Below are 26,751 nucleotides of genomic sequence, written 5' to 3' on the forward strand. Positions count from 1 at the left end.
ACACAAAATGTTTTAAAAGCAGCAACCAAACTTGTGTCCAGAAGCCCTGAGTTCCCAAATTGGATCCAATAGCATATGCATTCAGGAGGCAGCGGACCAAGAGCTGACGAGGTTAGTGACTAGTTATGTAACGTCCACCTCTTGAGTGATGCCAATAGTCACATTACCAAAAGCAGACAAGTTAGTCCAAATTTGCAGTATCTGCGAGGTCACCTCGGTGCAGCACCAACAAGAGATTTATTTGCAGGGGTCACTTATTTTGGTACCGTTGATGTATCCAACACTCACCAACAGCTGGCAGTAAGAAGCACATTAACTGCATAACAACTACTGAGGAATTAAATTAAGCATCCTTAGAAAGTGTTATCTGAGGTGCAGAAACCAAACTAAACAAACTAACAGCTGGAGCTACAACACCCAGGAAAGCAGAGTGTGAAGTCCAAGAGGCTTTTGTTTAAATTGTAGAATGATGATGGCAAGGTCTTGCTGTTTCACCTACCAACCGTTACTAGAGGGAAATTGTCAACAGGTCAGTTCAGGGAGAAGGCTACTGCCTTTGGAATCCTAAGAAAGGAGGAGGACAGCTTGCAAGAGGCTTTCATGGTCTGGCCAGTCCTTTTCTCTGTATTTTTGACATGTGTGTTGTCAGCTACTACCAAAGGACTCACTTAAGACTGCATCTTACCCCTGCTTTCCGACCTACATGCATGGATCGGGCCTGTTGACTCAGCCAGCATGAAGTGGGGAGGTGCAGAGGGCATGGCAGAATTCTCCTGTTCAGCCCTGGCTCCAGAGATCAGCAGCAGCACGGTGAACACGAGGGCTGCCACACGCACACACGCGTGCACACGCGCACACACACACACACACACACACACACACAAAACCAGCTCTCACCTGACTGGAGAATGGGGCTGCTCTTTGAGAATAGACTGTGTGGCCTGTAGGAGAGGGTGTGTGCTGCACTGCAGGGACGCAGCAGGCTCAGAGCCTGGAGCCTGAGCCCAGGGGTGGGTGACAGGCCCAGGGAGCTGCCGGAGTGCAAGGTCCCGATAGGTGTGCACCACACACAAAAAATGGCCTCTGTACTAGGGGAAGGAGGTGCCTTAATCTGGCAATGAAGAGTCGAGGCTGGAGGTGCCATAAATTCCTTTTAGGCTCCTGGGGTTTATGACAGACTCTCACTGCCTCATTCTGTTTTGCAGTGACACTGGGAGCTCTAGCTGTGCTGATAAAGGCATTGGGAGCGGTCTGGTCCTAGGTGAATTCCTGCCTCCCCAAAGGGGGTGAGAGTTTGGAACAGCTCCTATCACACACCTTTGCAGGTAGAATGATTATCTCAGTGAGGGAAAGCTGACTCTTGTACCTTTTTTTGGAGCTACAGAGAAACTGGGTTCATGTTTTTCATTTCATTTTCCAGCAGAAGTAGAAATGCAAAAATATTCTTAGTGTTTCCAGTTTGGCCCAGATCAGGCTGTCCTAGGAATTTCATGGCAGCGCTGATTCTGTGGGGTTCCCAACCCCATATCCTGGCTGAAGCACTGTGTATAATCTCTGTAGCCAGAAGAATTTGGAGCAGGAGAGAGGGAGTTTCCATCATTTCCATCCACAAAGTGTTGCAGCTAAAGACCAAGGCTAATGTTTTTATGGTGATTTTAACCTCCGTGCAATTTGCCCTTCAGCTCAACAAAGAAACATTCTGAAGCATTTGGGAAGACAGCACAGAAAAACCTTGACACCTGTAACCATGATGTATCAGCTTTACTTTGTGAGCTGTGAGGAGCGAAAGTGAGTAATGCACTGGCTTTGTGTGGCTGAGTGAGTGATTTGGTCTTTAAGTGGCTTCCCAGGGAGAGGAGCAGGAATGTAGTGCTCCTCTTAGCTCCAAGTATGGTTTTGTGCTTTAGTTCAAGAGGTGAACGTCCATGGCTTTGGGACTGAGGAATTAAGGTTCTGGTCCCAGCTCCCCAGCGTGTGTGATTTATCTAGTAATTGTGAGTGTCTGCAGAACGTGCATTTGAAGTGGAAACTTCATCAAAGGCTAGACTTGAGGTTAACAAGACAGCAGCTCTGTCCTCCCCCTTCTTCTCTCCAACACACGTGTCAAGAAATAAGAATGATCCCAGGAGAACGTCCCACATTTGCTTGTGGGAGAAAGGCATCTATATTTGTAAGATGCACCACAAGTCAGATTAGGGACTTGAACCAATATAAGAGAGAGACAATGGAAGTTTCACTTCTCGTATGCAACGAGTAGGGGATATTGTACTTTAGAGTTATAAGGAAATGGCCTGACAAAAGGCTCAGACTCTTAGAATGTGTGACCATGAATAGTTGGGCGTAATGCTCCCTTCGTGGGAGTCTGCAGAATGAAACACTTTGAGAACCAAGCAGTGGAGGTCTTACAAGAGTCCAAAGGAAGATCCCTCCTGTCTCTTACTGAGCTGTCCACAGAATGGAGACAAACCATTGGAGATTCCATTGTCCTAGACCAATGTCCATGAGATGGCAGAATGGTAGCCAGCACTGCTGCCTACTGATCAACTTATGACACTTTTCACCCGGATGTGGCTCAGAGAAGGCTGTGTGGGCTAGTGAATAGGGCAGTAGGCTTGGAGTCCTGCAACTTGGGTTCCACTCCTGTTTCTGCTACTGATCTGCTGTGACACCTTGTAAAAAACTTTTTTCAGCTCTCTGACCTCTATTTCCCTTCCTACCCTTTGTCTGTCTTGTCTAGCTAGACTGGAAGCTCTTCAGGGCAAAGGTTGTTTCTCACTATGTTCATGTGAAGTGCCTGGCACAATGGGGCCTGGTCTTGCTTGAGGCTACTGTAATTAAAACAATTAATAACAAATCTACAGAGTGGTTTTGATTAAGTAAACATCAACATCTGTAGGTTTGATTTAGGAACATAAGATTTGTGGTTTGGGATTGGATCATCAGCCCTTCAAAGGCATAACAAGAACCAATGGCTGGAAGTAAATGCCACACAAATATTAATTGGAAATAAGGCATAATTTTTTTTTAACAGGGAGGGTGATTAACCTCTGGAACAACCTACCGAGGGAAGTGGAGTCTCTGTCTCTTGATGTCTTCAAATCAAGACTAGATGTTGTAATCAAACACAAGTTATTGGATCCAATCTATAATATATGAATCAAGCCTGGCATCCCATAACCTGCCCTGTCCAACCTTTAATGCTGCAGAGGATGGAGACTCTGATATGAGCTGCAATATGGTGTCAGGGAAGGAGTTCTTTCTGACTCCTTACATCCTGCAGCCTGAGAAGCAGTTACTCTCACCTACCCTATAACTAGAGATGTTAATATTGGCCATTCAAAGTTAGCCAACCTCTTTTAAATCCAGCTCTGGAATATGAGTCTGGCCTCCTTCACCAGAGAATTTCACAGGCAGAATCTATGCTGTGTGAAGAAATATTTCTTTTCATTTGCATTAAATTTACCAGTCATTAACTATGGGTGACTCCCTTTCCCTCATATCATGGGACACTTGGAAAAGAAGGACTGATCAGTTTTTACTCTGTGCTTCTTGAACATCTGAGTCAGGATACCTCTAGGATGCCTTTCTCAAGACTGCATAGCTGGGACCTTCTGCATACACTCCACAAAGATCTCAACCGAGCTTTGAAGTCCCAGATTATAAGGTATCCATATGTCTCTGCCTGCTCTCCAGATACTAGCAGCAGACCCAGGGGTGCCTCACTGAATACAGTACGAAAGATAGGCGATAGGTCTGGCTCTCTAGTGTAAATCAGAAGTAACTCCACTGAAATCAGTGGAATTACACTGGGCCAATACTGCTATAGTAGCCAGAAGATAAGATATAGAGCAGATAAGCCTCAGAACCAGAGTCCATAGAGTGCAATGCGGTATGAAGGAGCAACTTAACTCTGTGCAAATACAGAAATGCAATGTTCGGTTCCGTCCCGCCTCTCGCTCCTGTTTTATATTGGTGTAACTCCAGTGACTCATATTGCATATTACATCTAACTCCATTAGACCACACAGCCTGCTCAGAACTGCAGAGGGGTAGGAGGAGTCATAAGGTGAGCAACATGCAGCAGTGCTGGACAAGCTTCTGCTATCTCATGAGCACTGGTCTCTAGGACAATAGAGTCTCCAGCGTTCCCTCCCCCACATATTGGTCTATTCCATTTACTTCAAAGGAGTTCCTCCTGTTTTACATCTGTGTGAGCAAGAGGAGAATCAGGCCCTTGGATCTTGCTCATGTGAATTTAACTCAATTTCTTTGCCTTCAAAAGTTTATTTGTAGTGTCCAGTGGTTCAAAGGACTCCAAGATACCAAGAGGCATTTTCACAGGGCCCTTAACTGAGTCTCGCCTCCACACAGGGGAATGGGAAGCAAAGCAAAAATGCTAGGAATCCTCTATGGTGTTGGGCTAGGCTGCCCGGCCCGGGGCTAATAATGCAGAACGCAACAAAAAGTCTTCATGAAAAATCCACCCTCCACATCTGTTTGGTTTTAATCGGAGATTTATTATGAACAAAGGCAGCTGTTGGAAGAGTTACTTTGCTCTGACGTGCCTGCATTGCCTGTTGGACCAGATGGACAGAAATAGTTTCACATATTAGTCAAATTCTGGATGGCTATTCACCATAAACTGTGGGCCTGCATGAGCAGAATGGACATCATAATATTACTGATTTATGGAGAGCTATGGAAAATAAATTCTAGTGTGTGTGGGGATGTTAGCCACTTATGTTTCAGTATTGATCTCAAAGCCAACAGACTGAGAATCCAGCTTTTGTGTAACCCTAAAGTCAGTAGCACTAAAAGTTTGTTACCCCTGGTCAATTTGTGCTGCACATTGAGTTTGGAAACTGATCCAAGAGGCAGGATGTCATAAACAGATAGCTAAGGGTTAATGTTCTTTTACCTGTAAAGGGTTAACAAAAAGTGGCCTGAAACACCTGACCAGAGGACCAATCAGGAAACAAGATTTTTTTCAAATCTGGGTGGAGTGAAGTTTTGGGTGTGAGTTCTTTGTCTTGGTTCGGTGACCCTCCCGGCTCTGAGAGTGATTTTTCTACCTCCAGGCTTTCTAATCTTCTGTTTCCAAGTTGTAAGTACAAGGATAGTAAGACAATAGGTTTATATTGGTTTTTTGTATTTACATGTGTGTAGTTGCTGGAATGTGTTAAATTGTATCCTTTTTGGATAAGGCTGTTTATCCATTTTTTTCTGTTAAGCATTTGACCCTGTATATTGTCACCTTGATACAGAGACCAATTTTATGTCTTTTTCTTTCTTTTTAAGACCTGTTTAAGTGTCTTTCACTGGTTAAGGCTAAGAAACGAAGGGAGGGGGAAAATCTTTGTGTTAGATTTACTAAGCCTGACTTTGCTCTGGGTGAGGGGGGAGAGAGATTAGATCTCTCGGTACTTGTGTTTCAAGGACTTGAAGCAGGGAATCTCCCAGAGTACCCAGGGCAGGGAAATCTGGGAGGAGGTAAAGAGGGTGGAATCCCTTTGTTTAGATTCATGGAGCTTGAATCTGTATATCTCTCCAGGAACCCAGGGAGGGAACACCTGGAGGGGAAGAGGGAGAAGGGAAGTGGTGAGACTCAGGGCATCTGAGTGTTGGGGGCTCCCCAGGGAAGATTTTGGGGAGACCAGAGTGAGCCAGACACTAGAATTTTTCTGGCTGGTGGCAGCGATATCAGATCCAAGCTGGTAATTAAGTTTGGAGGTTTCATGCTAGCTTCTTATGTTCTGAACTCTAAGGTTCAGATCTGAGTAGGAAAGTTATGACACAGGAGAGTAGATTAAATTGTTACGTCAGAAACCATATGATCGGGGGACACATTTCCTAGGCAGTAATTCCAGAGACTTGCTGCTTGTTACCTGATTTTGAATATAAACATTTATCAAGGCAAATGTATCCACTTGTGCTCATAATCAAGAGGAGATAAATCACATCCATAGAATTTCCTAACAAAAGCAAGCAATTCTGTCAGTCTTCCCTGGCCCTTCCTCTGATTGTTTTGTGCTCATGGAGACTTCTCAAGCCACTTGGGAGAAATAAGATCTTTGGAATGAATTGGGTGGGATATTGCACTTAAACCAAAGCAGGATATTTGGAATTTGAAGAAAAATTGACAGTAATGCTCTTCTCTATTGTGTCCTCTTCCCTGGCTCTGGGAGGAAAGTGAGGTTTACTGAGTTAAAGAAGGAGATTCCGGGGTTCTCTTCCTGGCTCTATCACTGACTCATGTTAGCTTGGGAAATGCCCTGTTTCTGTGCCTCAGTTTCCCCATCTGTAACATAGGATAGTTCTGACCTTGCTCACTTAGTAGTTATGGTAGTAATGAGGCTTAATTACTCTGGGCTAGACTCTGCTGGCCTGACATGCTGGAGGGATAAGAGTCAGCAAGAAGGCACGATTTTCAAAAGCACTTAAGTGATTTCAAAGATCAGGACCCATTTTTAAAAGTGAAAATTTTACCCTGAGGCTCCCAAGTCACTTAGATACTTTTGCAAATTTTACCCAGGACATTTTCCTATTGCTCAAGGGAGCTCTAGGAGATAAATGCACCATGTCAGGGGTGTGTTGTGCCCACTACGGTTGTCTATCTTGCACTCCAGCTGGCTAGCATATATGGAGCAGCCAATGTCACGCACCATTCAGGAGTTCCCACAACTCCCTCTGTGCATCTCCCAGGCTCACAAGGGAATCACGCCCTGACTGGCATTTAGGCAGCACTTGATGAATCTGCCAGCATCCGTGCCCCTGCTCATAGTGCTGGCCTGGGAAGGACTTGGCCCTTAGTGCCTGTGAAGCACTTTGAGATCCTCAGATGGCAGACCCTATGTTAGGGCTGGTCTACCTAAGGAACTTACATAGGTATAGTTATCTCTCTCAGGGGTGTGAAAACTCCACACTCCCAGGAGACATATCTATGCCAAGCTAACCCCTGGTGTAGACAGCACTAGGTTAATAGAAGAATTCTTCTGTCAACCTAGGTACGGCCTTCCAGAGAAGTGGGAAGATGGGAGAACTTCTCTCTGTGGCATAGGTAGTGTCTACACTGAAGTGCTACAGCAGTGCAGCTGTAGCTTTTTAAGTGTAGACACACTCTTAGATCAATGTATTTATTAAGTCACTTCAAGAAAAATTAGGTGGCTATACAGGTATCCTGCATTCCTTCCTGGTGGATAGGTCCATCAATGGCTTTTAAATTGGATTGCCAGAAACTGGGAATGAGCAACAAGGGATGGATCACTTGATGATTACCAGTTCTGTTCATTCCCTCTGGGGCACCAGGCATTGACCACTGTCAGATGACAGGATACTGGGCTAGATGGTCCTTTGGTCTGACCCAGTAGGGCCGTTCTTATGTGTAACGCCACTGGCTTCAGGGAATTTGAGCTCTGTGATAAAACCAGGTTCATTATACAGAGATATTTTCCGTTGAAACCAGGATGTAGAGGGCTGATGATTTACACTGCAATGGAAGAAGCTTAAGTTTGATCCCAAATTCTGGGATTTTGCTTCCCTAGGCAGGCAAAGCCTGGCAGCATAATGGACACTGCATCTCTGGTATGCCATACTTCTGAGTGCTTTGCAGTGTAAATACCCCGGCCGCTGCCAAACTGAGCCACTGAGCTGCTGCTTCAGATAGGAACATAACGGGATCCACTTAGAATACACGAGATAGAAGATTAAGACAATGAAGGTATAACATTTGAACAAAACTTGAAATGGTTGAGATCATGAAGCTCCACAGCAAGAGAGGAAATCTGCACTGGGATCTTCTGTGGGGATCCATGTTTCCGTGTTTGAAAATGCAGGTCAGGATGTTTCCAATGTCTAGGGAGCCCTCTATCAAGGAGAACATCTCATCATGGTGCCAGCCACTCTGGAGAGGCACTTGAGGAGCAATGAAGAGCCTGGCAGAAAGCAGAATAGCTCTTCTTCTTTGCATGTCTTCTTCTCCATCCCCTCTGGACCCTGTGCACCAACTCCCAAGGGTGTCTTAGTAGTGTCTATCGTGGGGCTAGGGACCAAAAAGAAGTACACCTACATACCGTACACACAGACAGACCCACATCCAATCTTACCAAGAAGCAAATTGGGAATGAGATGGCCTGCTGGCAAAGGTTAAATGGGGAAGCCCATAGAAGGTTCAAAGCACAGCCTTCTTCTACTGTGTTTGAACAAAGCATGAGGCATATGAAACCAGCTATTTCTATGCATTGTGGGTTGACCAAAACTCAGTCTAGCTAGAGAACAAATGCAAGGAATAGGAAGCAGTTGGTTAATGGTTTAAGGGGGGAATTTTCAAAAGCACTTGAGTTAGGAGCACAAGTCCTGTTGACTTAAAATGGGACAAGTGCTCCTAAGTCACTCACGCACTTTGGAAAATTCTACCCTTAGCCTTTAACATACAGGTATTTTCACCTTTCCACAGAGATTTACAAGCATTTTAGAGTCATTAATTTACTTAATCCAGCCTGAGCCCCACCCTGAATTCATAATAATAATCATAATACTTTTATTTAGGAAGTGGGCCTTGCAAGGAACTCAGGGCTCTGTGTAACATTTCATAATTATTGAAGTAGGTCATGTAATTAAAGACTGTAGCATAATGCACACATACAGCGGGGCCAAATTAAGGTTGCACAGGCCACCTGAATTCAGACATTTCCTGACTTGGGAATGCTTGACTTTGCAATCTTAATACTTTTCTTTCATTGTAATTTTGTGAGTTTAATTTTCTAAGTATTTAAAAAAGCAAACTAAAAAAGCAGAAATTCCATCATGTGACATTATACTGATACCCAAGTGGGTCATCAGCAGAACTTTAGATCCACCACAGACCTCGGCCACTTGAGCTAACTGGTAGCAGTAGTAGGTTGTCACCCTGTATGTGGACCAGCGGTAGAGAGGAATGACACACACTTTGCCAGTGGGTTTCACTGATATTTGTTGACAGCAGAGGAATGGTGAGACTCAGTGTTCTACTGGGCACAGAGTCTTCTGCCTGTTCCTCCCAGCCCTGACCCCCTTCTCTCCTGGCCCGCTCCAACCTGCTCTTGTTCCAATTCTGTCTCTTCTCTGCCCCTGGCTCTTTGTCCCAGTTCCATTTTCCTGCCTACCAAGTCCCAGACTCCACTCATCAGGTTCCCACCCTGGTTTCATTGCCCAGCCAGTCCTAGGCTCTTCCTCCAGGCTGTCTGAGTCCCCACTCCCAGTCTTTCCCACTTCCACACTCCCAGTCCACAGTCTCCTTTCCCAGCCAGATCCACTTCTTGTCCATCTTGTTTCCCCCTCTCCACTGGATCTCAGTCCCATTATTCCTCCTTGTGCTACCCATCCAGTCTCAGACTCCCCCTCCCTCGGGCTTCTCATTGCGGTCCCAGGCTCCTTGCCCAACAAGTCCTAGTCTCATCCCTCCCAGTCTCCTTACCCAGCCAGTCCCAGTTCCCTCTCCCATCTCTTCATTTGATCTATCTCTCTCCTTTAGCCCCAATCCCCCTCCCTTGCTCCTTCTCTAGTCTTCATGTCCCTTCCCACCCATCCTTGTCCCAGGCTTTGCCCAACCAGTCCCAGGTCTCATCAGATCTGTCTTTCATCCACCAAGCACCTCTCCCCCCGATACTCCACTGGTTCTCAGTCCCAGTCTCCGCCCTCATCCTAACTCCCAATCCCAGTTTCCCTCCCCTCCACCAGCCTCTAGTTTCTGCCCTGCCCTGTCCTCTAGGCTCCTTATTCCAATCTACTCCCCTAATCCACACCCTACCTTCCTGTCCCCTCTGCTGTCTCCTCCACACTGCCTCGGCCCAACAGGGGGGGTCACTGAGAGCACCACAGAGGCTGTCTCCCTGCTTTCAGTTCAAGGCCTGACACAGATGGTTACAGCACGCCCAGTGCTCATCTCCAGGCTGCAGAGTGCCCAGTGCAGATCACAAATTTAGCTGCTAAAATCTAAGAAATATCTGCTGACCGTGTGCAAACTGAGATTTTTCAAAGGTATATGACTTGGCCATATATGGGCAGATTTTCATGGGGATGGCAATGGGCACAGCCCTGACACAAAGGCTACCCGTCTGCCAAATTTCACATCCCTGCACCAAAGCACAAGGGTACTAAAGCTTCTGAAAGTAAAGATATACCAGAATTTTCTAACATAGGCAAAGCAACATATTTTTCTCTAGCCTCGTTGTTGGAAACAGCTGAACTGTTTTAGCTGTAATTTTCTAAAATAATTCAGCCTGAGGCTGACATTTGGCATAAAAAATGTCGACCCAAACAATTAAAGTTTGACAAAGTTATAAACAACTGAAAACAGAGTCTGATAATGGGAAGTATCAATCAATCTTAACAGTAGGTGGTGCTGCCAGTTCTTCCTACGAGATTAGATTAGATAGATAGATAGATAGATTAGATAATTTCTTTTTAAAATGGATAATACGAATCTCTCACTTCATTTGGCTTTATCTAGGAACATTGTTTAGGATGGGCTTCAGAATAGATACACCCTCAGCTAGATTTTCAGCCATGTAAATGAAAAACGTGAAAGCGGTCACAGAATAATTACTAGCTTCCTCTTTTTTAAAATACCCGGCTTTTTAAATGGTGAGGTTTAAATGATTTATCTACCAGGATCTCTCTCTTCTGCATCCTTTGGACAGTTTAAAAATGAGACTTTTGTTTTAATTAAAAACTAGCTGTGATGTCTTGGCTGAGGGCTGGCTCACTCTGGGAAACAAAGTGTTTCATTTGTTTAGCTTGTAGAGAAGGGAACAGAGTTCTACATGAAGGTTGGGGAAAAGGGTGCCAAGCATTCTGTGAAAACAAAGAGATTCCATTATGCAACAGAGGTGGGCGAGGTGGGGTACCTGCCGTTCTTAAACCTGCCCCAACCACGTTTGACAGCTGATTGAAAAGGAAGGCAGGAAAGTCAAAGTACATTTTTCTCTAACTTTACTTTCTTCCAGTCCAAAATACCCTGCACTCATGTTTAAGGCCATTCCCAGAAGGCAAACAATCTGAGTGTTATCTAAGGCTATGAAGGAGCTGTTTGTATTTTGTACGTTGTCCCTGGAAGGCAGTGTCAAATAGCGTCCTATCACAGGCAGTTTATATTGCGACATCTTGGCAATTGGAGGGCTGAACTCAAGGCAATTCTAGAGCCATTTGGAAGAGAATGCTTTCCATTTAAAGTTAGGTTGCATAAAACTAAACCCCACAAACATCTCCCGAAGAAGACAGCAAACCAGTGGAAGGAGGAGTTAAATTTACATTTTTAAAGCAGACTTCCTCATTTCTTCCGGAGGTAGGGGGGTTTTAAATGTGAACGTTAGTCTCTGTGGGAAGAGGAGCAGAGAATCCTGTGGCACCTTGTAGACTAACAGACGTTTTGGAGCATGAGCTTTCGTGGATGAATACCCACTTCGTCAGATGCATCTGACGAAGTGGGTATTCACCCAAGAAAGCTCATGCTCTAAAACGTCTGTTAGTCTATAAGGTGCCACAGGATTCTTTGCTGCTTTTACAGATCCAGACTAACATGACTACCCCTCTGATACTTGTGGGAAGAGGCACACTCCTCACACTTCAGCATCCGGGGACAAGGACTAGAGACACGAGTCCACGGACACTAGTCCATGGACTGTGCCATTTCTGTCACCTGACCCCTTAGTGAAGTGGGAGAAGTTGTGGCACAGGTTCTGGAGTCAGGTCGGCCTGCCCAAGGATAGAACTTCGGAGCCATTGAAGGAAGAGGAATGGGAGAGTCACAGAGTCAGGCAAAGTTATTAACAAATCCACATGGAAGGGCCAGCACCAACTGAGCCAAGGCCTCCAGTGCTGACAGCGCGAGTCTCTATGGCTTGAGCTAAACCCAGGCTTCCAAGAAGAGATTGACATACTCACACCTTCTGTGGACAGGGCATAGTGGGGGGACACATAACACACACTGACCAGGGAGGCAGACGCGTGTGCACGCACACGTCTATTTTGTAGAGCTAATGAAGACCAGCCAAGGGAATTACAGCAGTACAGTTCCTCACTCCCAGCCTATACTGCAAATTCCAAGACAACCACCCAGGGCCATCCCTAGCCATTTTGGTGGCCTAAGCAGCACCCCCAGGCCTCCTCAGGGGGCAGGAGCAGGCTTGGGGGGCAGGGGGAAAACTGCCCCTCAGCACAAACTGGCGGAGCGGGTTGGGAACAGGTTGCTCCACTTCCTGACGCCCGGTGATTGCAGACTGGGCCCAATCCCGCATTCACGGGGCGGCGGGAAGTGCAGTGACTCGGCTCCAGCCCAAGCCTGCTCTGCTCTGCTCTCCTGGCTCCCAGCCTTGGGACTGGGGGACAGGGGGAACCACCCCCCAGCACTCACCAGCAGCGTGGCCGGGAGCCAGCTGGCGCTGGGTCACTCCACTTACCACCACCCGGTGAGTGCAGGGCGCCCGACCCCTGGGGCAGTCCTCAGGGGAAGGGATGGAGTGGGGGGCGGGGCTGGGGCGGAGCAGATGTGGGAAGAGGCGGGGCATGGTGAAGCAGAGGCGGGGGCTTTGGAGAAGGGGTGGAGCAAGGGGAGGGAAGAGGCAGAGCAGGGGCGAGAGCAGCACGCAGAAATTTGGTTTCCTGGTCCCCTACGCAGCTGGGTACTTTGCATATGGCTAAGGACGGCCCTGCAACCACCACCATCACCTCCCAGACTGCCCTGAACTGGTCAACTGATCATGGCTGGCACATCTACATACACTATTCATTTGACACCCCTCTCCCAAAAAATACAGTTTAGAATAAACACAGTTTAAGAACAACCAGTCAGTTGACTAGCAAGACCTACCCACCTTGGGGACCGTACAAAGCACCAGTCCCACAATCTGGCTAGAATGAGATAATAAAATACTGTAGAAAAGCCTAGCAGGCCAGTCCATAAAGTAGGAGCTGAGGAATCATCAGAAGTAGATGTGGTTTTCTCTGTTGCATAACTGGCAATGGGAGGCTGACGTTTGCAGCACTGGAGGATCTGGATGTGCAAGATGCACTGGGTCAAACACTGCAGCCCAAATCATGCCCCCAGAATATGCACATACATGTGAACACAGGTCACTGTATGTGCAGGATGGGTTATTGTGTGAGCAAAGACGTATTGCAATAGTTGGGCTGTGAGAAAAGCATGGCCCTTGTGTATTAGGGTCTGTTCTTGTGTTATATGTAGTAGGAATCTCAGGTGCCATTGGCCAGTGCCAGGTGGCACCTTCTGGAGTCTTAAGGTTTCAGAAACATTGTTTTGTTGGGGCTGTAATGCCCCTGTTATTCACTTCCTTTATCACTTTCTCTTCTGCCACTGCTACGCAGTATAGCCCTGTACTTAAACATAAAAGAGAATTCAAGCAAGACAGCATCCTCCCCAGCTAGGATCAATAATGATGTTATCCTTTAACAAAACAAGTTACAGACATTTCCATGCAGCCCCTGGACCATGTACGTAAAGTCCATTGAACTACCAACTAAGTTAAAGCACAGTTCTGGTCTCTAAAGGGACCCCCTTCTTCCACAGTAGACCTTTCCCATATATGTATCCAGACTGAGAAGCTGCTGACTTTTGTGGCTAAAAGAACATTTTACTGTATCTGTTAGCCCTGCAAATCCAACCCAGCTGAGAGGCAGTGACATGGATTTTATGACGTCTTGTTCATCATCAGCAAAATTGTTTACTAAATTCCAGATGTGGGCCAATCAGCTACACCTGTGCAAACCCATGGAATATAATGTGAAGGCCATAAGGATGCATAGGTGGGACTGAGGGCAGAATTTGGCTTCCAGAACCTTTATTGACTCAACCCAGAATCCAATTCCTGGTTGACCCGCAGCCACTTTGTGCCAGCTACACCATTGCAAAGTGGCCCAACCCACTGGGAATTACCACAGCACTGTGGGTTCTGTACCACCTTGCACAAGACCACCCCATGCAGGGGGGATGTTGGAGGCAGGCAAGGGGTCTGCTGAGTGTAAGGAGGGGCATGGCAGGAGCCTTGAGCAGCCAGGCACAGGTTAAGACAGTCCTTGGGTCTGTTCTAACTGCACCAGAGGCCAAACTGGTCACCAGCAGCCCCGAAATCTGGGAAGCCCAAACTAGCCCCTCCCTCATGCCAGTCTTGAAGCTGGGCTCTGCTTTGGATCAGCAATGAATTCTTCAGATATCAGGGTGAGTTTGCACAGCCTGTACACAGCAAAAAAAAAAATAATCATCATATTTGTCAGCTGAACACAGCCAGGCTGGAGCCTCCTAGAACAAAGGCATTCCATACGGCCATTCTGAGGGTTAGGGCTCAGAGTGGAACCACACTGTAGGTTCCCAAGCACAAGGGGACCTTGCTGTGAGGAAGTGATGTTATACCCACTCAGAAGTCCAATTCCTGGCAGGACTGGAGAGGAACATCCCAGACTGAGCCGTGAGCTTGTTCAGGAACAAGTTATGCTTCCCACCAAATGAATGAAAAGCCACAGTGGCCTTGATGTTCCCCCAACCCCGACATTCTAAATTTCTTCCCCTGTCACGCTACCTTTGATAGCACAGCTCAGCAGGTAACAGACACAGCAAATACAGTCATATGGGGAGCTCTAGGAAGATGTTTTAATAAAAGACCTTATCAGAACAAAAAGAAAAAAGTTGCCACATAGCACTCAAAACTGCAAGTCAAGATGTATGCCTTCTACTCCACCCATAGCTTGACTATCCCCATTCAGAGCACCAGGGAAAATTAGCTCCAGATACATGATTTCACTGCTCTTCCTGTCTCATGCTCCTGTTCATGGCTGAGGAGTGATCACTGATCATTAATTTTACTGGTAACTGAATAATTTACATACCACCTTCTCATTGCAGAGCTCCATCACCACCAGCACCATCCACCTGGCCACCTCACCGCAGTTGATGCATGTGTAAGCCCTGTTGCTCAAAGCTCTAGAGGGTAAGGAGCTATCTGGTTAATAGGGAAAAGAACAACCACAGAGCTGCTTCATCTGCATAAGTGATTTACCCAGAACTCCAGATGGACAGACACTCCAGAGAGGAAGAGCTCTCTGCCATGTCTACTCCTGAACTGGGGGAAGTGCAGCGAAAGAGAATGCTTCATATACACAAGCTTTCAACCAGAGTACCTCTAGTGATGCTGTGGGAACCACCATAATTGTACAGGAGCTCAGAATTTGGTAGTGGAACTGACCTGCTAGAGAAGAAAAGTGTTTTTCCTTTGCAGGGAAGGGAGTGTTTTGGGTGATAGAGACTGTCATGGGTTGGGTCACAGAGACAACCCCCTTGGGACTGCCACTTGATGTACTGAGACTATTTCTGAGCCTATTTCCCCTAGCACCTTGGGACTTAAGTAACCTGTCTTGTTAAGCCAAACATGCTAGCCTGCTGCAAACACAGACCCAGGTCTGCACCACATCCCCAAAAAGCTGCAGGCTTAACTGAAAACAGCTTAAGAAGTGCTCCTGTCTCCAATACCCAGCTCCTAGTGTGGTCCAAACCCCAAATAAATCCATTTTATTCTGTATAAAGCTTATAAAGGGTAAACTCATAAATTGTTCATCCTCTATAACACAGAGATATGCACAGCTGTTTGCTCCTCCAGGTATTAATACTTGCTCTGGGTTAATTAATAAGCTAAAAGTAATTTTATTAAGTATAAAAAGTAGGATTTAAGTGGTTCCAAGTAATAACAGACAGAACAAAGTAAATTACTAAGCAAAATAAAACAAAAACACACAAGTCTAAGCCTAATACAGTAGGAAACTAAATGCAGGTAAATCTTCCAATAAGCTTCTTTCACAGACTAGACTCCTTTCTAGTCTGGGCCCAATCGTCCCCCCGATACAGTCCTTGTTCCAGCTCAGGTGATAGCTAGGGAATTTCTCATGACTGCAGCTTCCTTTGTTTTGTTCCAGCGCCTTATATATCTTATTCACAAGGCAGGAACCTTTTGTCCCTCTCTGGGTCCCCACCCCTCCTTCTAAATGGAAAAGCACCAGGTTAAAGATGGATTCCAGTTCAGGTGACATGATCACATGTCACTGTAAGACTTCATTACCCACTTGCCAGCACACACCTATACTGGAAGACTTACAAATAAACAGAGCTATTTACAACCAGTTGTCCTGGTTAATGGGAGCCATCAAGATTCCAAGCCACCATTAATGGCCCACTCTTTGCATAATTACAACAGGACCTCAAAGTTATATTTCATATTTCTAGTTTCAGATACAAGAATGATACATTTATACAAACAGGATGAATACATTGAGTAGATTATAAGCTTTGTAACGATACCTTACAAGAGACCTTTTGCATGAAGCATATTCCAGTTACATTATATTCACACTCATTAGCATATTTTTATAAAATCATATAGAGTACAACGTCACAGAGACCTTGCTCAAATATTGTACTATGCGTTTTTTTCTTACTGAGGAGTTCAGAAGACTTTGTGAAGCATTTCCTCAAGGAGGTGCAGCATAGTGAGGAATGTTTGTTGACGTCATACAGAATAGTAGCAATGGTGAGTGAATGGTGGCCCCTCCCACCCAGCAGTTAAACAAAACTGAATTCACTATGCTTGGGTTGGGTAGAGGGGCCAGGGCCAAGCAGTGCTTTCCAAGGGACTGGAGACAGGCCTACCTGTGTTTATTTCTGGACTCTGAGACTGTGCAACCCAACGACTCCAAACTGGGAGTGGGGTTTAGTGGACAGGAACCAAGTTAAGGGATGTGTGCTGAAATTATTGTAATAAAGTTTTCCTTGTTTTGTACACAGCCTCAGTGTTTGTGAGTAGGGAAGTCGCCTATTAAGGGCACCCCAGGAAGGTATTTAGTGATCCCAGTAATGCTGTTTGGGAACTCAAGCCAGTGGTGTTTGTAAGTTTTAAGAGGGACCCTCTAGCTATTTAAACCCGATTCTTGTTGCTGCCAACAACATCTAGCAGGAGGGTTACAGATGGCTAATACAGCTGCATCAAAAGTTCTGACTAAGTCCCCCTTAGCCTAGAATCCAAGGTCTCAACAGTATCTTCTGAAAAGCAAGGGAAAGAAAAGGAAGGGCAGGATGCCAAGGAAATAAATAAATAAATACAAATAGAGCACCAGGTCCTCAGCTGGTGTAAATCAGCATAACACCACTGAAGTAAATGATTACAAGGGCTGAGGGTTGGGTCCTTCTAATCTGCAGTGTTGGCTGACATTGCCATGAGGCTATTACCAACTGGCTAAGCTATCCATTGGCCACCCAGAAGGTTCAGGGGGTTGGTTATGAAAACAGCTGAAAGCACAGCTGCTCCTCCAAAGTTACCCTAACCTGTTTGCTGTGGAGGTGGGCTTGGACACCGATGAACAGATGCCTTCCAATCAGATTTTTCTAGGGCTTATTTTCCATTTCTTATGGGGGTCAGCTCTGGAATACAATGAGAACAGCTTTCCCTCATGTTCTCTGATTGCAGGAAGTGCAGGGATCTAGGGAGATTTATTTAAAAACTAACAATGAAAGCCAAGAATTAAACTTTAAAAAAAAATCTCGAAGATGGGTTCAGTTCAGCGCCAAGAATGAAATCAGAGGGCAGGCTAGTTTTAACAAGGTCTCAGCTACGTCATGTTTCTTGACTCCAAATACTTATCCCTTGTATTTTCCAAGAATAAATAGGGGAGGGGAAAGTGTCTGGAACGTTAATAATGATGCTTTCTATGATCTAATTAATAATGTGAAGTGGGTATTAGTAGCTTGTATCAATGTTCTCCATCAGGAGACAGTCATCCTGTGAGTGGCATCTGAGGCTATACATTACAAGAGGTAGTAGCTCCAAAGAATAAAATCTGCTGGCTGTTTCCCCTCTTCATTCTCTGTCTCCAAGACTGGCTAGACTGTTACTTGATCTGCAGTTCATTTTTGTAGGTGGTTGCTTCCCTTCTGCCCTTTAAAAATTGGTAGTCAAAACAAGAGTGGAAAGTGGAGAAGAATAAAGATTTATGGGTAATGTGAAAGGCCTACCTGGGAAAATCTATGTAACCATGTTTAATTGAGCAGAGATAAAAACATAAAACTAGAAGGGACTTCCCGAGTTATCACAGGCAACCTCACTGTATCATCTTGTACATAAACTTATAAAACTCCATCTTAAAATCAGCTAGGATTCTTGCCCCCCATGACAGTTCTGTGCATTGCCCAAGTGGTCCACAAACATTTTACCTATAATATGTTATACGTTGTGCAGATGCGTTTTGTGCATGTAAATCCTTGCCTCGGGGTGCACAGAGGAAGCTGCACAAAGGGATGTTAGGGGCTGAGCATCCCCACCAACATTTCATAGGAAGCACTTGGCACTTTGCAGAGCTGGTCTCAAGCATGTGTGCAGGTTTGTGCACGTCACTAGACACACGTGCGTGAGTGGAAGCTGAGACCAAGCCCTTGGAAATCAGTGCCAAAATCTTCATATAGCTCAGCCAAAAACCCTTTTCACTGCATTCTGCAATGTTCAGAGCCACACGTACAGAAAGCAATTATCTGCAGCTGGGATTTTCAAAGGAGCCTAAGCATCCAAATCCCACTGCACTTTGACAGAAGTTAGGTGGCTCTTACTTAAGATATTTTCAAAATCCCTGTCTGCATTGTTTAAATAGGAAGGCTCATTACTCAATGAGAAAGGAAAGATAGAATCAGAAAACGCAGCTATGACCGAAGCGTTAAATGCCTTTTTTATTTCAATTTTCACCGAAAAGGTTAGCAGTGACCAAACAGCTAACGTAATGAACATGAGTGTAAATGGGGTAGGATCTGAGCTAAAATAGGGAAAGAGCTGTTAAGAATTACTCAGAAAAGTTAGATCTCTTCAAGTCAGCAGGGCCTGATGATATACATCCTAGCACACTTAAGGAACTGGCTGAAGAGATTTCTGAGCCATTAGCAATTAGCTTTGAGAACTTGTGGAGGATGAGAAAGATCCCAGAAGACTGGAAAAGGGCAAATATAGTATCTATCTATAAAAAGGGGAATAAGGACAGCCCAGGGAATTATATAGCTTAACTTCGGCATCTGGAAAAATAATGGAGCAAACGATCAATTTGGAAACACCTAGAGGGTAATAAGGTGAGAAGTAACAGTCAGCATGGATTGGTCAAGAACAAATCATGTCAAACCAACCTAATATTCTTCTCTAACAGTGTAACAAGTCTTGCGGATGGAGGGCTGCAGTAGACATGACATATCTCAACTTTAGTCTGGCTTTGAGTACTGTCTCACGTGACCTTGTCATAAGCAAACTAGGGCAATATAGCCTTGATGAGCCTATGCTAAGGTGGGTGCACAACTGGTTGAAAACCTGTTCTCAGAGAGTAGTTATCAATGTCTCCCATTCAAGCTGGATGGGACCACTGTGTTTATCAACTGGGGTTCTACAGGGATCTGTCCTGGGTCTGGTTCTATTCAATATCTTTCTAAATGATTTGGATAATGGCATAGAGAGTGCACATATAAACTTTGTGGGCAATGCCAAGTGCTCTGGAGGACAGGATTAGAATTCAAAATGATCTCGACAAACTGGAGAAACAGTCTGAAGTAAATAGGATGAAATTCAATAAGGATCAATGCAAAGTGCTCCACTTAGGAAGGAACAATCAGTTGCACACATAGAAAATGGGACATGACTGCCTAGGAAGGAGTATTGCAGAAAGGGATCTAGGTGTCATAGTGGATCACAAGTTAAATATAAGTGAACAGTGTAACACTGTTGCAAAAAAAGCAAACATCATTCTGGAATGTATGAACAGGAATGTTGTAAGTGAGGCCCGAGAAGTAATTCTTCCCCTCTGCTGAGTAAAGATTAGGCCTCGGCTGGAGTATTGTGGCCAGTTCTGGGAATCACACTTCAGGATAGATAAATGAAGAAAGTCCAGAGAAGCACAACAAAAATGATTAAAGGTCTAGAAAACATGACCTATTAGGGAAGATTGAAAAAACTGGGTTTGTTTAGTCTAGAGAAGAGAAGACTGAAGAGGGACAAGATAACAATATTCACGTTTGCAAAAGGTTGTTCTAAAGAGAAGGATGATAAATTGCTCTTCTAATCCACTAAGGATAGGACAAGAAGCAACGGGCTTAAATTGCAGCAAGGGCACTTTAAGTTGTACATTAGGAAAAACTTCTTAACTGTCAGGGTAGTTAAGCACTGGAATAAATTATGTGAAGTTGTTAAGAACATGTCAGACAAACATCAGTCAGGGATGGTCTAGATAATTCTTAGTCCTGCCTCAGTGCAAGGGTCTGGACTAGATGGCCTATTGAGGTCCTTTCCAGTCCTACATTTCTATAATTCTATGTTGAGGGAACTGAATAGCTAAGAGGAATGGCATTGGAATATAAAGCTTTAGGTCATGGATTTGAATCGGCTCCCATGGCAGCAGTGACCAGAAATTAAGACTTGTGTGAAATGGGTTGGTTGCTCTTCTCTAGTTCCCAGCGGAGCATTGCCTATGTCAACATTAACATGAATTTGCCCCATGTTCATAGATTCCAAGGCTAGAAGGGACCACAGTGTTTATCTAGTCTCATCTCCTGTGCAGCACAGGCCATAGGACTTCCCTGAAAGAATTCCTGGTTGAACTAGAGCAGAACTTTTAGAAAAACATCCAATCTTGATTTTAAAATGGCCAGTGATGGAATTGTAGGCAGTTTCATCACAGGTGTCAGACTGAAGAGTCCATGGAGGGAGAACTCTCATAGAGGGGGTCCCTGCAGGTGAAAACTACAGAAATTTTCAAAATAACTGAGAAGTCTGTGCAAAGTGGAAAGAAATTGCAAACTCTGATGGGACTTCACATTGATAACATTTTTAGGAAACTCACAAAACTTTGCTAAGTGTTTATTTTCACCCTCAAATCTTCAGGCAACAGAAGGCAGAGGATTAGTATGCACAATGCTACAATAGAGATGGGAAACCCTGCCCTGGGACCCTCACGGTAGCTAATCTGCAGTGCAGAGCTCATTTTGAGCCCCTCATCCCCTCCCACTGGCATCTCTTTGTGTGTTGTGCTACGGCTGCATGCAAAATATGTCAGGAGGATCCACACTGGGCAGCAGAGCGTGGACTGTTGCCCACAATATCTATTCTCTTTGTGTCTTATATACTTGTAAGGCACCCATCATTGTGGTAACTGGGCTACTTGTAACACCCTTGTGAGAGAGGGAAGTACTAGTGTCTCCATTTTACGGATGCGGAACTAAGGCACAGAGAAGCTAAGAGTCTTGCCCAAGGTAAAACACAGGAAGTCTGTGACAGAGCAAGACTTAAACCCACATCTCCCCAAAGCCTAAGTAGACAGGCCTTGTGCAGGGGTAGAATCCATCCCCTAACCCACAAGGACATGTGGCCCTGCTTCACCTCTGCAGATGCAACTCCAGCCCCTGAACTAGAATACAGACCATCATATTTGTACAGGTTTCTACACCACAGTTGTGCAGCCAAAAAGTCTGTGATTATACAAACAGACCTGGGATATGGAGCCCAACTCCAGCATGCTCAGAAGTTGTGTTATTCCCCTGTGCATCCCACACATCTTCCACCTTAGTGCAGGAAAATGATGTCATTTATTCTGCAGCCCCAGCATTCTGGGGTGAATCGCATTCTAGTGCTAGATGCACTGTGTGTGTTTATGTGCATGCACCTCCATATGCACACATTATTATTATTATTTATTATTATGTTAGACATACAAAGAGAGAGGGAGGGAAGGAGAGAGAGAAAGACTGTGGTAACATGCTGCTATTGCTTCAAATCGGAGCAGAGAGGTCATTTTACCTCTGATTCTGGTGCTGATGTGACTACTGCTGGAATCCTGTGTCCAGTTCAGGTGTCCACAGTTCAAAAAGGTTATTGATAAACTGCAGAGGGTTCAGAGAAGAGCCACCAGAATGATTTAAGGATTAGAAAACCTCCCTTATGGTGATGGGATCAAGGAGCTATATCTATTTCACCCTCAGCAGTGAAAGAGCAGGTTAAGGACTATTTAGAAAAGCTGGGCATGCACAAGGCCATGGGGCCGGATGTGCTGCATCCGAGCGTGCTGAGGGAGTTGGCTGATGTGATTGCAGAGCCATTGGCCATTATCTTTGAAAACTCATGGCGATCAGGGGAGGTCCCAGATGATTGGGAAAAGGCAAATATAGTGCCCATCTTTAAAAAAGGTAAGAAGGAGAAACCAAGGAAATACAGATTGGTCAGCCTCACCTCAGCTCCCAGAAAAATCATGGAGCAGGTCCTCAAGGAATCCATTTTGAAGCAGTTGGAGGAGAGGAAAGTGATCAGGAACAGTCAGCATGGATTCACCAAGGGCAAGTCATGCCTGACTAACCTAATTGCCTTCTATGATGAGATAACTGGCTCTGCGGATATGGGGAAAGTGGTGGACTTGATTCACCTTGACTTTAGCAAAGCTTTTGATACAGTCTCCCACAGTATTCTTGCCAGCAAATTAAAGAAGTATGGGCTGGATGAATGGACTATAAGGTGGATAGAAAGTTGGCTAGATTGTCAGGCTCAACGAGTAGTGATCAATGGCTTAATATCTAGTTGGCAGCCGATATCAAGAGGAGTGCCCGAAGGGTCAGTCCTGGGGCTGGTTTTGTTCAACATCGTCATTAATGATCTGGATGACGGGATGAATTTCACCCTCAGCACTAAACAAAGGGAGAGTTAGATACACTGGAGGGTAGGGACAGGGTTCAGAGGGACCTAGACAAATTGGAGGATTGGACCAAAATGAATCTGCTGATGCTCAACAAGGATAAGTGCAGAGTTCTGCTCTTAGGACAGAAGAATCCCAGGCACTGCTACAGACTAGGGACCGACTGGCTAAGCAGCAGTTCTGCAGAAAAGGTCCTGGAGATTACAGTGGATAAGAAGCTGGATATGAATCAGCAGTGTGCCCTTGTTGCCAAGAAGGCTAATGGCATATTGGGCTGCATTAGTAGGAGCATTGCCAGCAGATCGAGGGAAGTGATTATTCCTCTCTGTTCGGCACTGGTGAGGCCTCATCTGGAGAATTGCGTCCAATTTTGGTCTCCCCACTACAGGAGGGATGTAGACAAATTGGAGACAGTCCAGCAGAGGGCAACAAAAATGATTAGGGGGCTGGGGAACATGACCTATGAGGAGAGGCTGAGGGAACTAGGCTTATTTAGTCTTCAGATGAGAAGAGTGGGGGTGATTTGATAGAAGCCTTCAACTACCTGAAGGGGGGTTCCAAAGAGGATGGAGCTCGGCTGTTCTCAGTTGTGGCAGATGAAAAGCAAGGAGAAATGATCTCAAGTTGCAGTGGGGGAGGTCTAGGTTGGATATTAGGAAACACTATTTCACTAGGAGGGTGGTGAAGCACTGGAATGGGTTACCTAGGGAGGTGGTGGAATCTCCATCCTTAAGAGTTTTTTAAGCCTGGCTTGACAAAGTCCCGACTGGGATGATTTAGTTGGAGTTGGTCCTACTTTGAGCAGGGAGTTGGACTAGATGACCTCCTGAGGTCTCTTCTAACCCTAATCTTCTATGATTCTATGATTTAGCATAAACAAGATAAGGTTAAGGGATGACTTGATCACAGTCTATAAGTACCTACATGGGGAACAAATATTTAATAACGGGCTTGTCAATCTAGCAGACACAAGTATAACACAATCCAAGGGCTGGAAGCTGAAGCTACACAAATTCAGACTGGAAATATGACATACATTTTTAACAGTAAAAGTAATTAACCACTGGAGCAATTTACCAATGGTCATGGTGCAGTTTCCATCACTGACAATTATTAAATCAAGATGGGATATTTTTGAAAAGTTCTGCTCTAGGAATTATTTTGCGGGAGTTCTGTGGCCTGTGTTATAGAAGAGGTCAGACTAGGTGATCACAGTCATCCCTTCTGGCCTTGGAATCAAGGAATCCATGTTTAAGAGTGAAAGGGCAGGGAATATAAAATGGTGACACCAGCAAGGGGGTTCTAATTGCCCCTGAAAAGGAAAGGGGAAAAATGAAGAATAAATGTAGAATCTAAAACTTCTTTCAGGTAGTCTTGTGCAGAAGATAAAAGCTGATATGATTCCTGATGTTTCTAATGGTGTCATATAAACCATCTCAGAAAGAAAGAGCATCAGCTTTGTGTACGTCCCCTAACTAGATGTGTGAGGCCTGGTCTACACTATGACTTTAGGTCAAATTTAGCAGCGTTACATAGATTTAGCCTTGGACCCGTCCACACAATGAAGCCCTTTTTTTCAACTTAATGGGCTCTTTAAATTGATTTCTTTACTCCACCTCCAACAAGGGGATTAGCGTTGAAATCAGCCTTGCCGAGTCAAATCTGGGATAGTGTGGATGCAATTCAATGGTATTGGCCTCAGGGAGCTATCCCAGAGTGCTCCATTGTGACCGCTCTGGACAGCGCTCTCAACTCAGATGCACTGGCCAGGTAGACAGGAAAAGGCCTGTGAACTTTTGAATTTCATTTCCTGTTTGGCCAGCGTGTTTGCAGAGCTCATGCAGACTCATCAGCATGATGTGCACATTGCGGGGGCACATTGCCTGCTCCGTACTTTGCGAGAAGTCTATGACCATGTCCTTCTCATCACCGCACTGCCGTCGCCTCCTCGCCTGGTTTTGCACTAATCAATTGACTGCCATTGCTCTGACGGAGGGAGGGGCGACTGACAACATGGCTTACAGGGAATTAAAATCAACAAAAGGGGTGGCTTTGCACCAAGGAGAAACACAAACAATTGTCACACAGAATGGCCCCCTCGAAGATTGAACTCAAAACCCTAGGTTTAGCAAGCCATTGATTTCACAGAACAAATCGGGTCAATTTCTTGTTTTGATCCATCTATCTTTTACATCTTAGGCTGGCAGCAGACAGTGCAGTATGACTGCTAGCCATCATCATCTCCTGGGTGCTCAGCAGAAGATGCTGCATTACAACTGTAAGCCATCATCATCTCCTGGCTGCTTTCCAGAAGACAGTGCAGTACGAGTGCTAGCCAGCGTCATCTCTTGGGTGCTTGGCAGAAGATGGGAATGACCTGGCTGAGTCACTCTCATGTCTTCCCAGGCGCCCCGACTAACCTCACCAAGGTCAGCTAAAAGAGCACCCAGGAATATGATGACAATGGCTACCAATCATAATGCACCGTCTGCTGCCAAAAGGCAATGAGCTGCTGCTGTGTAGCAATGCAGTCCCACGTCTGCCAGCAGCCAGGATACATACGGTGATAGTGAGCTGAGCAGGCTCCATGCTTGCTGTGGTATGGCATCTGCTCAGGTAACCCAGGAAAAAAGACACAAAACGATTGTCTGCAGTTGCTTTCAGGGAGGAAGGGAGGGGGGGCCTGATGACATGTACACAGAACCACCCATGACACTGTTTTTGCCCCATTGGCATTGGGATCTCAACCCAGAATTCATAGAATCATAGAATCTCAGGGTTGGAAGGGACCTCAGGAGGACATCTAGTCCAATCCCCTGCTCAAAGCAGGACCAATTCCCAACTAAATCATCCCAGCCAGTGCTTTGTCAAGCCTGACCTTAAAAACCTCTAAGGAAGGAGATTCCACCACCTCCCTAGGGAACCCATTCCAGTGCTTCACCACCCTCCTAGTGAAAAAGTTTTTCCTAATACCCAACCTAAACCTCCCCCACTGCAACTTGAGACCATTACTCCTTGTTCTGTCATCTGCTACCACTGAGAACAGTCTAGATCCATCCTCTTTGGAACCCCCATTCAGGTAGTTGAAAGCAGCTATCAAATCCCCCCTCATTCTTCTCTTCTGCAGACTAAACAATTCCAATGGGCAGCAGAGACCGTGGGAATTGTGGGATATAACCACAGTGCAATGCTCTGGAAGTCGACACTAGCCTTGGTACTGTGGACGCAGTCCACCGACTTAATGCATTTAGAGCATTTTGTGTGGGGACACACACAATGGATTGTATAAAAACGATTTCTAAAAAACCGACTTCTATAAATTTGACCTAATTTCATAGCGTAGACATACCCTGAGAGCGCCAGCTAACACTCAGAAGATATGCATTTCACTGCCACCAGTGACAATTGCAGATGGATGTTTGTGCTCTTTGCCAAGCTGTTGAGAAAAACACTGACACGAATCAGAAAGAAATCCATTCAAACTGGCGGCTTTGACTCAAGGATTTAAGAATACAGGCTCAAGTAAGCATCAATAAACAACTCATGCACAATGCCTGGCTGTGGTCAGGACTGCTGGACTCTGTTCTAGGAACAAGGTTACTAAGATCCAACTAGGATTATATCCATCAGATGGAGATGCCACAAAGCTGCTGTTGACTTAATGTGCTTTGTCCTCCAGGGCTACAATTCCACATGTGTCCTTGACAAGTAATAGAATCCTCTGTTATATAAACCACAAATACACTCCAATGGGATGCATTATCTTTTATGTAGGACCACCCAGCTAAAGCATTTGGTTCCAAAATGTTTGGCTTATGCATCAAAAACTCATACGCTTTCCCCAGGCATTTAAACATGGGCTCTCCCTTCCTGCCTTTGACGCCATGGCCTTTCCCGACAGAATCTATGAGCAAGCAGCAGTATCCAGGAATAGAGTCCATGTAACTGTTAGGACTGAGTGAGGAGAGAGAGGGGAATGAGAAAAGAGCCAGGCGTCCTTGAGTCAGGTTCACCCCATAT

Source organism: Gopherus flavomarginatus, chromosome 22, assembly GCF_025201925.1.
Source record: "Gopherus flavomarginatus isolate rGopFla2 chromosome 22, rGopFla2.mat.asm, whole genome shotgun sequence".
Classification (NCBI taxonomy): Eukaryota; Metazoa; Chordata; order Testudines; family Testudinidae; genus Gopherus; species Gopherus flavomarginatus.